The sequence below is a fragment of the Pinus tabuliformis genome, chromosome Q (assembly GCF_031772625.1).
Source record: "Pinus tabuliformis cultivar Carrire ecotype Pingquan chromosome Q, CPIR1, whole genome shotgun sequence".
NCBI lineage: Eukaryota > Viridiplantae > Streptophyta > Pinopsida > Pinales > Pinaceae > Pinus > Pinus tabuliformis.
The window spans coordinates 277,332,396-277,346,597 of NC_142296.1; positions in this window are offsets into that span (position 1 = coordinate 277,332,396).

Here is a 14,202-nt window from a genome sequence, read left to right on the forward strand (position 1 = left end):
TTCATGATTATTGCACTAACAGTTGACTGTAAATTTGAAAACAGAATGATGCTGGCTGCGGAAATCGTTTCTGGCTGCGGAAACCGCTTCTGGCTGCGGAAACGGCTTCTAGCTGCGGAAACTGAGACAACACCCACTTAACTGAACAAAGATAGTTAGAGAAGAACTAACTGAATGAAAATAGTCCTGAAAGGGACTTTTATTGATGTAATGAAATGGAATGAGTGGAATGAAATGAAAATGAATTGGAGTGAAGTGAAATGGAAATGAGAATGAGATGGAGTGAAGATGGAAAGAGAAGGAGAGGAGATTTCTTTTGGAAAATATACAGTGTCAGGTGTCCTTGATTTTCACTCTACATTTTCTGTATAAGACCGCCAATATATGATTGGTTTTCAGGCTTATACGATTTATTTATTTATTTATTTTTTATTTTTTATTTTTAATTTATTTATTTATTTTTTCACTGAAAGAAACAAAGGCTAGGCTTATGGGGGAGAAGGATTCTTCTTCACCAGCCTTATTGCAGAATTCTCTTGGAACATTTTGACAAATTCCTCTTTTGAGAGTGGCTTATGATAAATTTTCAATCGGTGGCCATTCACAATGAGAGGAGTTCGAAATTCATCAATGGTCTTTATTCTTAACGCTCCATCGTTAAAGACTTTGTCAATCTCATATGGCCCAAGCCAATGAGTCTGAAATTTTCCTTTGAAGTCTTTAAACTTGGAATCAAACAGTAACGCCCAATCTCCCTCTTGAAACTCTCTCTCTTTGATGTATCTGTCATGCCACTTAGCTCTTTGATGTTGAACTAGCTCAGTCCTTAAAATTGCTTCTTGTCTGATCTCATCTAGCTCATTCAGCTGCTCCATTCTGTGCTTTTTGGCTTCTAATAGATTCATCCCCAATTGGACTGCCATCTTGAAAGTCTTGACTTGAAACTCAATGGGGAGCAGGACTTCTTTCCCATAAACAAGTTCATAGGGAGAATGTCCTGTGGTGTTCCTCCATGTAGTTCTGTAGGCCCATAAGGCTTCAGGAAGCCTTTTTGCCCAATCTTTTCTGTGTAGATGAACAGTTATGGTGATGATGCTTTCAAGAACTTTGTTTGTAGATTCCACTTGGCCATTTGCTTGCGGATGGTAAGGAGTAGATTTTTTGTGCTTGATTTTGTATTCTTCCATCAGCTTCTCCATCAAGTTAGATGTAAATTGACTTCCCTGATCTGTCACAATTTCTCTTGGGACACCAAAACGAGTAAAAATATCCTCAAAAAGAAATTGAACAACTAAATTTTCAGTGGCAGAAGGCAATGCTTTGGCTTCTACCCATTTAGTGACATAATCAGTGCATACCAATATATACTTCTTTTGTCTAGATGGTGGATTAATGGGTCCAATGAAATCTAAAGCCCATTTTTCAAAGGGTTCGATGAGTACCTATGGTTGTAATGGCATTTCATTTGAAAGAGTCGGTCTCCCAACTCTTTGGCAGCTGTCACACCTTCTGACATATTGTTTTGCATCTTTGAAAAGGGAAGGCCAATAATATCCTAAAGAAAGGATTTTATAGGCCGTCCTTTTGTCAGCAAAGTGTCCACCACATGGTTCATCATGACATGCCTTGAGGATGTCAGGCATTTCATCTTCACGAACACATCTTCTGATCACACAATCTAGCCCTGTTTTAAACAATTCATTAGAAATCCATGAATAACTTGAACTCTCCTGAATAATTTTTCTTTTTTCACCAGGAAATAGATGTGGAGGTAACTTCCCTATAACCAAATAGTTAGCAATATCTACATACCAAGGAGTCTTAGTAGTTACTACAAACAAATATTCATCTGGAAACTTATCCTCTACAGGAGAATCATCGTTAGTATTTTGGATTCTAGACAAGAAATCAGCTACTGTATTTTGTTTCCCTGGTCTATCCAACACAGTAATATTGAATTCTTGTAAAAGTAAGAGCCATCTTGTAACTCTGCCGTTAGTAATAGGTTTATTCATGAGATATCTAATTGCAGAATGATCAGTATGGACAAAAGTTTCATAGCCAGTTATATAGTGTCTAAACTTATTGATTGCGTGAACAACAACTAAGAACTCTTTCTCAGTCACAGTATAGTTTAACTCAGTGGGAGTCAAATTTTTACTGGTGTAGTAAATGGCATAAGGAACTAAATCCTTTTGTCCCAACACAGCTCCTAGAGCTGTATCTGAAGCATCTGTGGAAATATGGAAAGTAAGTTTCCAATTCGGACCTCTCAAAATGGGTGCTTCAGATATTCTTGTTTTCAAAGTTTCAAATGCAGATTGACAATCAGGATCCCATTTGAATTCACAGTCTTTTGTAAGTAATTTGAAGAGTGGAGATGCTATTTTGGTGAAGTTTTCAATAAATCTTCTATAGTATCTAGTAAATCCAAGAAAACTTCTAACATCTTTTTGACAATTTGGAATAGGCAACTTGGAGATGACTTCAACTTTTGATCTATCAACTTTAATCCCATCTCCTGAAATATGATGTCCTAAAACAATCCCTTCAGTAAACATCATAAAACATTTTTCATGACTTAATGATAGGTTTGTTTCTTTACATCTTATAAGGACTTTTTCCAAATTCTCTAATGCCTCTTCAAACGAATTACCATAAACTGTAAAATCATCCATATAAACCTCTACACAATCATGGATTAGATCGGAAAAGATTCCTAGTACTGCCCTTTGAAATGTTGCGGGTGCATTACATAATCCAAAAGGAAGTACTCAGTAAGCAAAAGTTCCCCATGGACAGGTAAATGTGGTCTTGTCCTGATCTTCATGTGCTACCTGAATCTGATTGTAACCACTAAAACCATCCAAAAATGAAAAATACTTTTTGCCTGCTAAAGTATCTAATACCTGATCGATAAAGGGTAAAGGAAAGTGATCCTTCAAAGTTGCTTTGTTCAATTCCCTGTAATCAATGCATACCCTCCATTTACCATTCTTTTTAGGTACTATAACCAAAGGAGAAACCCATCAGTTATCTGAAATTGGGTAAATGAAGTTTACATTAAGTAACTTTTGGAGCTCTTCTTTCACTATCTCCCTAAGGTTTGGATTCATCCTTCTCTGAGGTTGTCTAATTGGTCTACTGTTTTCCTCAATGTAGATGTGATGAATGCAAGTCTTAGGGTCAATACTTTTCATATCAGTATATTCCCATGCAAATGCAGTAGAATGTTTTTGCAAGATTTTGGTTAGTTCTTCCTGTTGTGATCTTTCCAAATTTTTGTTGATATTCAATGTTTTTCCTGGAAAGATCTCAATCGCGGAACTACCAAATTCTTCCATAGAGAAAAGAGACATTTGTCTAGATGATAAATACTCAATGTCGGAATCTAACTGAAATTGTGTGTGGTCATATTCTGAAGATGTTTCAAAATTTTCTAATGTGTTCAGAATTTGACTATCTTCACTAACTTCAGAAATGATAAAGACAGGTTGTATAGTATCTTCATCATCAATCCACTCATTATCTCCTATTTCTGTAATTGCTTTTGCTGGAGGATACAGATTAAATTTCTTTGTCGAATTACCATCAGAAATATACATATCCCCAGACCTACAACTGATGAAAGCATCGGCTGTGGCTAGCCAAGGTCTTCCTAAGATGAGAGGGTGTCCTCCTAAATTACTGTTGGGGGTTAAAATCATAAAATCCACTGGATATTCCCAAGAGTCTAAGGAGACTGAAATGTCTTCTAATACACCATTTGGTTTAATAATTGATCGCTCTGCAAGTTGCAGTAAAGTAGGTGTAAAGAGAAGATTAGGAAGTTTCATTTGTTCCATAGTTTGTCTACTCATAATGTTGATAGCAGCCCCTAAATCAATCAAAGTATTTGGAATTTCTACCCCATTGATATGTGTTTTGACAATTGGACTACCGGGATCTACATACTTCTGCATAGTAATTTTTCGCATTATGATGTCTGCAATTTTCCCTACCAGGTGGATTCTTCTTGTGTCTCTAGGTTTCCTTCCTGGTCTTTTAAGACTCAACTCCTTTATTGTTTTTGCTAGAATAGGAATCTCTCTAATGGCTTGTAACAAGGGAATCTTGATACAAACATTCTTCAATTCATCTAGAAAATCATAGTCAGGCAACAAGATTTGTTTTCCACCCCTTTGTCAATTTGTAATCTTTCAGGAAAAGAAGATGTGGATGAAGATGCAGGTTGCTCAACTATAGGAGTTGTGGGGGTTAGCTCTTTTTCTTTCTCTTTCTGAGTGTTTGGGTTTTGAAGAGATGCTTCAGAACCCTTATTGGCTTTAAGAGATTCTTCCTCTTGAGAGATGGACACACAGTTCTGCTATATCATGAAGTGGAAGTTGAGATATGTCTCATTTTCCCATCATGTTCAAAATATCTATCCATTCATCTCTAATGGCTTTTAATAGAAGGGCTTTCAAGGTTTCCTCATCTAAGTTACTCATTTTTGCTCTTTTCAGATTGTATTGGAATCTTTCAAGTAAATCCTCTAAGTTTTTATCTTCTCTTTGTACCATTTTAAATACTTCATCCTTGTGGTTGGTAGGCATACAATAATCCATGTATCTATCCAGAAATGTTTGTTTCATATCATTCCAAGTCCTAATGGATTGAGTGAGTAATCCCATGAACCATTTCAAAGCAGCTCCTTTCAATGTTGAAGGAAACAGTTTGACTTTTTGAGAGTCTTCCAGATAATCATAGGTTCGACACACGACCTAAAACTCAAATAGAAATGTTTCAGGATCTTCATTTCTTAACCCATGAAAGTTTGGGAGGACAGATGGTGAAATATTTTTCATTGTTGCTCGAGAATCCTTATCGACTATAGGAAATCCAAATGAGTTATCTCCATCCCTATTTCCCCCATTTTTACCTCTACCTCCTCCATTATTTCCTCCTCCCCCTCCTCTACCTCTACCTCTACCAAATCCGTTAACTCCCTCTTCTGTCATGGTAGTTTTCTCAGAGATTTCAGAGTCCTCTGGTTCCTCTACTAATGGCGAACGAGGAGGAATTTCTCCCTGTTCTTCCTCAGATGATTTTACTTCTTCAATTACAATGTGTCTTCCTGTAGAAGAAAAGAAAGGATCTTTTCCTAATTCAGATTCGATGGATGGTGAGGAAGAGTATCCTAACTCAACTACTGCCTCTTGAATTCCAGGAATCCTAGGGCTAGGAGTGTAGGTTGGAGATGATGGAGGTGTCTCTTGTCTATTCCTTGAGGTAGAAGGAGTTGTAAAAATTGAACTCTTGGCTCTAGCTAAAAACCTTCCCCTAGAATCTCTTGTTCTATGCATGTCATTTTTTTTTTATTTTTCTTCAAGTCGGGCTAATAATTCTCTTTTTGATCTTCCAGGTCACTCTAGGTGCAAGAAGAGAGCATACTCAAGAAACTATTAAACCAATAACTTTCTCTTTTCTGATCCTCCAGATCACACTAAGTGAAAGAGGAGAGCATACTTTGAGAGGTTATCAATTTTCCTTCCTTGAATTTTTCTTGTTTTTTTTTTTTTTTAAGAAATTGGCTACCTAGTTTCACTTCCCCGGCAACGACGCCAAAATGTTTGGTCAATTTAGTGTGTTCTAAATTGCTATTTAAAATGTCAATACGGGATTCGTAAACTGATGAAGTGAAGTGTACTATATGTACAAGATAACCATTTTCTTAGTCTTTTGTCGTTTTTGAGTTTTTTTAGTTTGTTTTTGGATTTATCTTTTATGGATTCCCTAGTGTGTGATGGCGAAAATGAAAGTTAATTATGGATGGTAATGGTGATTTCTACAGTGGTTTTCCAAACTTAAAAGTGTTCAAAAAGAAAGCTCTAAAACAATTGTAATGAAATCAATTCTTAAGAGGAAGTAAATGTATCAAATAGTGAACTAATGACAATGGCCCAGTATCCTTACTGCTGTATGAAAAAGAAAGTAAAAAATGATCTTAAAGCAACTCAAAGACTGAAAGTAAAGCATCTAATTCACACTACTTCAACTCTTCTGATCCTTTACCCTTCAGCTCAATCTACCTTATGGGAAGCAATCATGAACAAGTTAAGCAATATGATATCTAAATTGCAAAAAATTAAATTGCATAAAGGAAACTAATCACACTACTTCAACTCTTCTGATCCTTTACCCTTCAGCTCAATCTACCTTATGGGAAGAAATCATGAACAAGTTAAGTAATATGATATCTAAATTGCAAGAAATTAAATTGCATAAAGGAAACTAATCACACTACTTGAACTCTTATGATCCTTTACCCTTCAGCTCAATCTACCTTATGGGAAGCAATCATGAACAAGTTAAGCAATATGATAACTAAATCACACTACAATAAGTAATATTCTGATTTCTTACTAATAGAGTCACTTGACTATAGAAAGAAACCATAAACAAATGAGTAGTATGATGTCTAAGTAGCAGAAAAATAAATAAGCAAAACACAATTTGAAAAATGACAGTGTTGGAATTAAACTTCAAAAAATGAAAATTAACAGGAAGGACAAGATGATCTCATATGTCAGTAGTAAAAGATGAAAATTTGCCCGGGCTGCCTAAGAAAACCTGTAGAAAAGCATTGATCAGCTGACAGCTATAAGAAAACATAAATGAAAATGTAAACAACAGTGAATTAAAAACATCAAAACAGTAGGTTATATACAAGCTAATAATTATGAAAGCAGAGACATAAGAAAATTAAATGAGAACTATACAGGGCTTTAGTGCGCAGGGGCCCTCTGCCACCTCAGCCAGTCAACGAACAGTCACAAAAACGAGCTCAGGAAAGTAGTCTTCTCATGTATTAAAGCAACAGCAGAATACGTAAAACAGAGTGCAGTGGGGTGATAATAACAACAGTTCAAAAATTACATCTCCAAAAGCTTCTATACAATGTTTATCAACGCGCTATTTATAATGAAAAGTGTTGTAACTAACTCCTAAATCCTATGCTGTTAACTACGTTGCCAGAGACACGTAGATCTCCTCAACCCGAGATCTAGCGTAATGGTCATTATGTCCATTAAATCTTCAGAGTGGTAGCTGCTGGATTCAGGTTACGGGGTTGATCTCCAGGTGTGCCAATATCTCCGTGAGCTGAGAACTGTGCCACGTAAACCTTCACGTGCTCAAAACAGAGACGTGCCACCGCTAAATTTCTTGGTTGGCTTTGCCTTTGACCCTTGTTGACTGTGACCTTTTATGGATGATTTGGCTGATCTGAAGGGACACGTTCCTTGTACACGTCACCTGTAGCTTGCCCATGTGGCTCGTTTCTTCATAGGACACCTGTAGCATAGCCTTTAACAAAATGGCTGCAGAAACCTGTGCTGGCTGCGGAAACTGACAAGTTTCCGCAGCTGCCTGAACAAAAATCTAAACCAAACAATAGTCATAAGCATAGTTAGAAAACCATGTCAGAAGCTCTTTTTAGACTATAATGCAATGATTTAACAGCTTGGTGGATGAAGTAAGTGGAAAAAGAAGGCTGATAGGGTGTATAGGAAGGTGCAGGTTTAAGGCTCAACAGTTGGCAGAATGGATGTTGATCAGAAACCTAGGCATAGAAGTTTTAAACCTAAGTTCCCTTGTAAGATATGTAAGGGAGACCATCTTACTCATTTGTGCCTTGGTATTCCAATGGTACAAAGGATATGGTCTGAGTCTAAAGGTTCTTCTACTCCTGAATCCATTATGGTTTCTCAACAGTCTCATCAACCATTGGTTGATGAAGTCGTTGAGCCAGTGCAATCTCTGGATGATTCCACTCCTATTTTGGGGGATGAAGTGCCTAACAACAGAGTCTTCTGGTTTAGGGGGCATTCTGGTCTCTTCAAATGTACCCCCTCCAAGTTCTAGGAGTGTCTCCTTTGATTGGGATAATATTGTTGAGCCTCGTCTTCCTTATATTGCTCCTTTCCAGACAAAGGTTAGAGTTAATTCCACAAACTTATATTGAGGTGGATGAAGGATCCTCTGCAATTATAATGTCCTCCTTGACTTGGAAAGCTTTGGGTTCTCCAAAGTTGTTGGCTATTGATAGTCAGTTGTTAGCCTATGATAGAAGACCTGGTGTTTCTATGGGTGTTCTTCCTCAGTTGCCTATTAATTTAGGTGGGAAGTCTATCTTAATGGATATGATGGTGGTTGATCACCCTTTAGAGTTTAATATGCTACTTGGGGGTGATTTTTTCTATGCTATGAATGTTGTGGTGTCATCAGTCTTTCGAGTAATGTGTTTTCCTCATAACGGAAATATTGTCACTATTGATTAGCTTGCATATGATAATCACCCTCCTAATTCGAATTTACTGCATAATACCCCTTGGTATGTTCCAAGTGTTCAAGTAGACTATACCCGACCACGGGTGAACTATTTGGCATTGTTTCCTCAATGTTCAATTGCTTCTGAGAAGGATCCTTTGAACTATTATTTTCCTTCTTGGGACTTGGTCTTGGAAATTGACTGAGTGATTTCTCCTATGGGGATATGGGACCCCTTAATTCCCTCTTTTGATCCTTCTAGTTCTCATGATTTCTTGGAAGTTGATTTGCCTTCACAGGAAGAAATTTTTGAAGCCACGAGTTTTAACTACCAAAGGATTCCTTGGCCTGAGCCCCGTAAGGGGTTTGTCCTGAAGGACTAATATGCGTAATCCACAAGGTCATATAAGGTACGCATTTTCAAGTTTTGTATTCTATAACACAATCTTTTATCTGAAGTTTATATGTGGGATGTATTAACTTCTTGTCTAGTGTTCCTAATTATGTCTACAGAACTTGGAAGACTTATCCTTTGGACATTTTTTATGGTTGATCTGATTTGACAGGTATTGGTTCTCGAAACTAACATATCGGTTAGGTTTTTCACCTTCATTGTGAATTTATCATTTTCCTTTCCCATTTTGGCCTTAGGATCGACCCCGCCAAGGTATGATGCAGAATCTTCTCATTGCTTAAAAGTGTCATAACTTGTGTGGTAGAGCCTACCTTATCATGGGCTCCCTAGATAGTACCTTGTTATCACTTGGCATCCATGCTAAACATTTTTTCCTAGGCTCGGGAGTCCTCTTTAGTCTCGCCATGATTTTTGTGATGAAGCTTCATTCTCCTTCTTCTTCGCTATTTTTTGACTTTATACCCAAGAGGCTCCTTTGTGTTGAGTTGTATTGCTGCATTGCATGTTGACCATTTGTACCTTTTGGCCTTAAGCCAGCTTCACTTGGACTCGTGTTTAAGCCACCTTTTGACCATGTATTTTGTGAAATAAACCTTGCAATCACTTAGCCTCTACAACTTGACACCCTCTTACCCGTGGAAAGAACATTCCTTTGAGTGTCACTGACCAATTTCGTCACCTTGCATTGAGCATAGGAATGTTCCCCTACCAGGGACTATCACATCTGTATTTGGACACTCGTTCTTTCCACTGTACCATAGGAATTGTTTTTTTATTTTCAGGGTTTATAAATATGAAAAAGGCAAAAAAATTAAATATTCCAAAAAGAGCAGGAACGAGACATTACTTCAATTATTGATGGCAGCTAGAGTCAGTTGTGTTGCCCTTGAACAAAGCACTAAAAACTAAATCTTTCCTCCATTGGGATGGGCTTTAGTTTGACTTAGGAGATCCTTAACCTTGTTATTGAGTCAGTACTCCTCTGGTTGGTTATCTCTTCCAATAATATGGAGAGTTTGTTTGTGCCTCTTGCATGAAAAACTTATACAAAGTTATCATATGCTGCCATATTGTCACATTTGAGTCATGCTTTTGTTCAAGGGAACTAAACATAATTCGGCCTTTCTGCGGTGTCTCTTGACTCATTTTCAATCGGCCATCCCTGGTTGTCAGAGTCATGTTCACTATCACATAAGATATTTGGTCCTTTGCTCGTGCTGGTTTGAGAAGGTCTCCATTGAATTCTTGCTGGTGGGTCTTGCTCTTATCGACTACGAGAAATTTATTTAGGAGTAGAACTAGAGCCGCACCCTGGCCCTATTTTCATTATTGATAGGTTACCTTATGCTCAACATCAATCAGTATCATGGGTCTTTGACTAAGTGGTTTCCCTTGTGTTCGACATCAACTTTCATTATCACACAGTGGGATTCATGCAGTACCTTAGTTTCAATTTGATCCTATTGGTGGATTCCTTGCCTCTGTGTTAGATTTCATTATTGGTTGGTTCAGAGGGTTTCTATCATGCGCTAGCTACATCTTGTGTATGCCAGAAACATGATTTGGTTTGGTTACTACATCTTTCTTCGTTCGATTCCTTCCACATTATTGGCCTACGGGTTACACTCGCACTAGATTGATGAAGAATGCCTTAATGCCTTCTTTCCAACAGATCTTTTCCCATCGACTTCAACTCATTGCTCTAGAAACAAGGTCTAGAGTCCATTTGGAAGTACGTTAGGGTTTGCAGTCATCAGTGGCAGACTCCTTTGCTATCGACAGTGGGAAAACATCATTGTCTCCTGATTGATAGATTCTTACAAGTGTTCGACTTCATCTCATTTATTCACACTTGTTAGATTGTACTCGGTACCTTGGCTCTCATCATCATTATCGGTGAGTAGTCTCATGTTTGTTAATGGTATACATCAATGACCGGTAATCAAACGATTTCTCACATGGTAGACTTCATATCATTTATTCCCATTGTGTAGAAATGTACCACAGAGGTCGGTGAAGACCTCGGGTTTGCATCAGCATTTGTTGATTCACTTACCAGTCCCTCCTGTTTTTGCCAGTGACACCATCCACCTTATATGTTGCAGTTTGTTATAGCGACATCCTATATGTTGGCACCTGAGTTGCATGTAGTACCATTTGTTCCACTATTTGACTTAGTACTTTTTGGATCAACTTTATGACTTTAGTGATCAACTTTCTACTTCAGCGTCATTGATCAGTTATTTATATGTGATATTGAGACATGTACTTCTATGGATATGATCGGATGATCCACTATGTATTTTCAGTCCTTTTATACTTGTATACATATTGGATCCACTTTTGTATTTGATATGCAAACATGCTTTATTATTTCTGAGCATGGGTATGCCCGCCTCAAACAACAACTTTCTTTCTGATCTCTTCCACTAGCTTGGTAGGCTGAAATCTAGTGAACTCCTCTCAGGTCTTGGCATGATTCCTTCTATACACTTAATACATTTCAACCATCATGTAACCCTTCTTACCTCATATATTAGGGGGCATATATTATAGCACCATCTACTACCCTTGGTGAATTTGATGCTCTGTGTTATGGCCTAAGGCAACCCTTCCCTTCCAGACTTGGTCCAAATTCTAAAAAACAATGTTTTAAATCCCATACGTTGTTTTTCCCTGTATAAAATGCGTGTACACATGGGTCAGTCTATACCCAACCTGTGTATATGTGTTAAAACATTAAAAAATATATAAACTCCTTAAATTCGGGTGGAGTTTATGGTTTTAATTATTACTCACCTACTGTAGCCTGTGGCCCAACTGTTTCCCAACTGAAAAATTAATTTGGAGAAGTATAAATAGACCTCCATGGGAAGGCCTAGAAGGGGAGAAAAGATTGGATATTGATATTATAGTTGATTACATCCCTGATCAAGTCTGAAGAAATCCCTGTGCCTTCTGCACTCCCAAGTCATAGGAAACCTTTGTTTCCTTCTTGAGATGTCCTTCATCCCTTTATGACATCCTTATGTATACCTATGGAGGAGGATTGTTGAGGCCTGGGCAAGATGGATTCGGAGGACGGTTTTGTTTGGAGCTGGTGGACGACTCATGTTGTAGTTCTTCAGTTTACATCAATAAAGAGGTGTTGTTTTGTTCTTGATATTTAAGGTCTTAATGCATTAATCTATGTTATGATTTGCTTATGAATCTTATGTTAATTCTTATTTGCTTACATGCTTATATGACCTAACACCTATATCATGAACATGCTTTCTATTACTGTTTTTGTATATGCTTTGCCTGAATGAGTTACGGGTTCCAAAGCATTGGAAGAAGCAGAGGGTTTGGACCCCACAGGAACGATCTCAAACGTAGGACCTTCAGGTAAACCTCTTATTCCTAATTTAGTAGTTTAAGTATTAGGATTACCTATTTGCGTGCCTCTTTATGTTGCAATCCCTCCACTTTGTTGGGGTTCTCAACCCAAGACCCTAGGGTGACTTTACTCGTAACATAAATGAATAATATTTTTAATAATAACACTTAGTGAAGAAGATTTACAGTATGGGTCTATAAATCCCCTTCCGTGGGATGGGTCCTTTGATGTCCTTGTGCTTCAATGATCTGTTTCTCTCTCTCAATATGCAGAAAACCCAAAACAAAATAGAACTCAAGTGGGAGCTCAAATGGCATGAGATGATAATGGTGACGATGATAGTGATCATGGTGAAGAATGAATGGAAAACCCTCTTATTTATAGCAAAGTATTGGGCTAGATTAGAAATTGGAAAATAATAAAATATTATTGACCAAATCAAGATCTAACCGTTAGGAATAATTTATTATATTTTTTGGAGAGGGAAAATATATTCAAAATAGTCAAATATCTTTATTTAGAAAATGGTTGAAGTAATTAATAAATAAAATGATTTATTAATCACTTTGCAAGGATTAAGAAAAGTGTGAATTTGAAATAATTATTAAATAATGGTTTAACAATTATTCCAAAAATAAAATTAAGGAATAATAAATAAATATTGATTTATTTAAATATTCCTAGGTGATTTAGTCAAATGTGTTAAGAAATAATTATTTAATAATTATTTCTAGAGAAAATTAAATAAATAATGATTTACTCAATTATTCTCATGGGGGTTTTTTAAATTTTAAATAGAAATAATTTAATAAAAATGGTTTACTAAATTATTTCCTATGGTGAAAATGATTTTACTATGGTAACATTAATCGTACATTGTGTATTTCGATCCGTCTGGTTATAAATGGCTAGGTGATCTTTCTTTAGGTGATAATAGCACCACTCATGAGCATATTGTGGTTTTGGGAGGAGTGGCCCCATACTAGCTCTCTGTCGTTGATCTGCAAGATCAGTTGTGTGGGAAACAACTTCAGACACCTCAAGGCCTGATAAGACTTCCCTCTATCGTGATGTCGAATTCCATTGTGTGGCCTAATGCCTATCTCCTGGTGCTTCCATTTAGTTTTGATTAACTTTCCTCTGGGCCAGCCTTTATGGGATTTGTTGTCACTGTGGGGTCCTCTCGACGCCTTTATCATTGGTCGTCATTGCCAACCTTACCTCCACCGTGTCCTGGTGCATGTCTCCCAGTGCATTCACTGTGTGCGCATTAAGGTTGCATTAGGGTTATACCGCCAGGCCAGGCTGTCAAGTGGGCTTTGCCTGCAGCCAATGAGAAGCCTCTTCACTACACTATTGTCAAACCACATACACCCATCTCTCCTTTAGCGGCTCCACTAGAAACTCTACCAACTCTGGATGATTTCCAAACTTGGTCACTGCTTTGATCCAAGGCCACATTTAACTCTGTCATCTAACTTTAAGCCCCCTCAACTTTTACTGGCAATAAATACTTATCCAGGAGGGAATTTGTAGACTTCCACATACCATTGGAAAGCTCTTTCCTAACACTATCCAACTATGCCACTTCTAGGAGAATCTAAGCTAAATTCCTAAGGAAAAATATTCTCCAAAGGCTAGGACTCCCATCTATAGTCATTATATGTTGCCACTAGCTTTAATGCTCATATGGTTGACATCAATGCCAACACATTTGCTTCCACTAGCCATAGACCATGCCAATATTCTAACACATCTCCTAGCTTGACTATTGTCATCAATACCAACACACTCATTGTTGCTAGTCTTCTAGGAAGTGCGAACTTCCCAAAAATCCCTCCTTTGGCATTGATGACAACACACCATCACTTCTTCCACATTGATGGCCAATCCTCATGTTGCTTCTACAATTCTCCTTGCATGAGACACTAATGGATTTATCTCCTTTGCATGGGCCATCACAACTTATCCAATAGCTCTCTCTCAGTTTGAAATCAATGGCAAAGGGCTACAAGCTTCTTTTTCTCCACCATGCAATCACTCACTATTAATGACATAGGGTCTGACTGTTGATGTGCAGTCTGCTCTGTAGACTTCT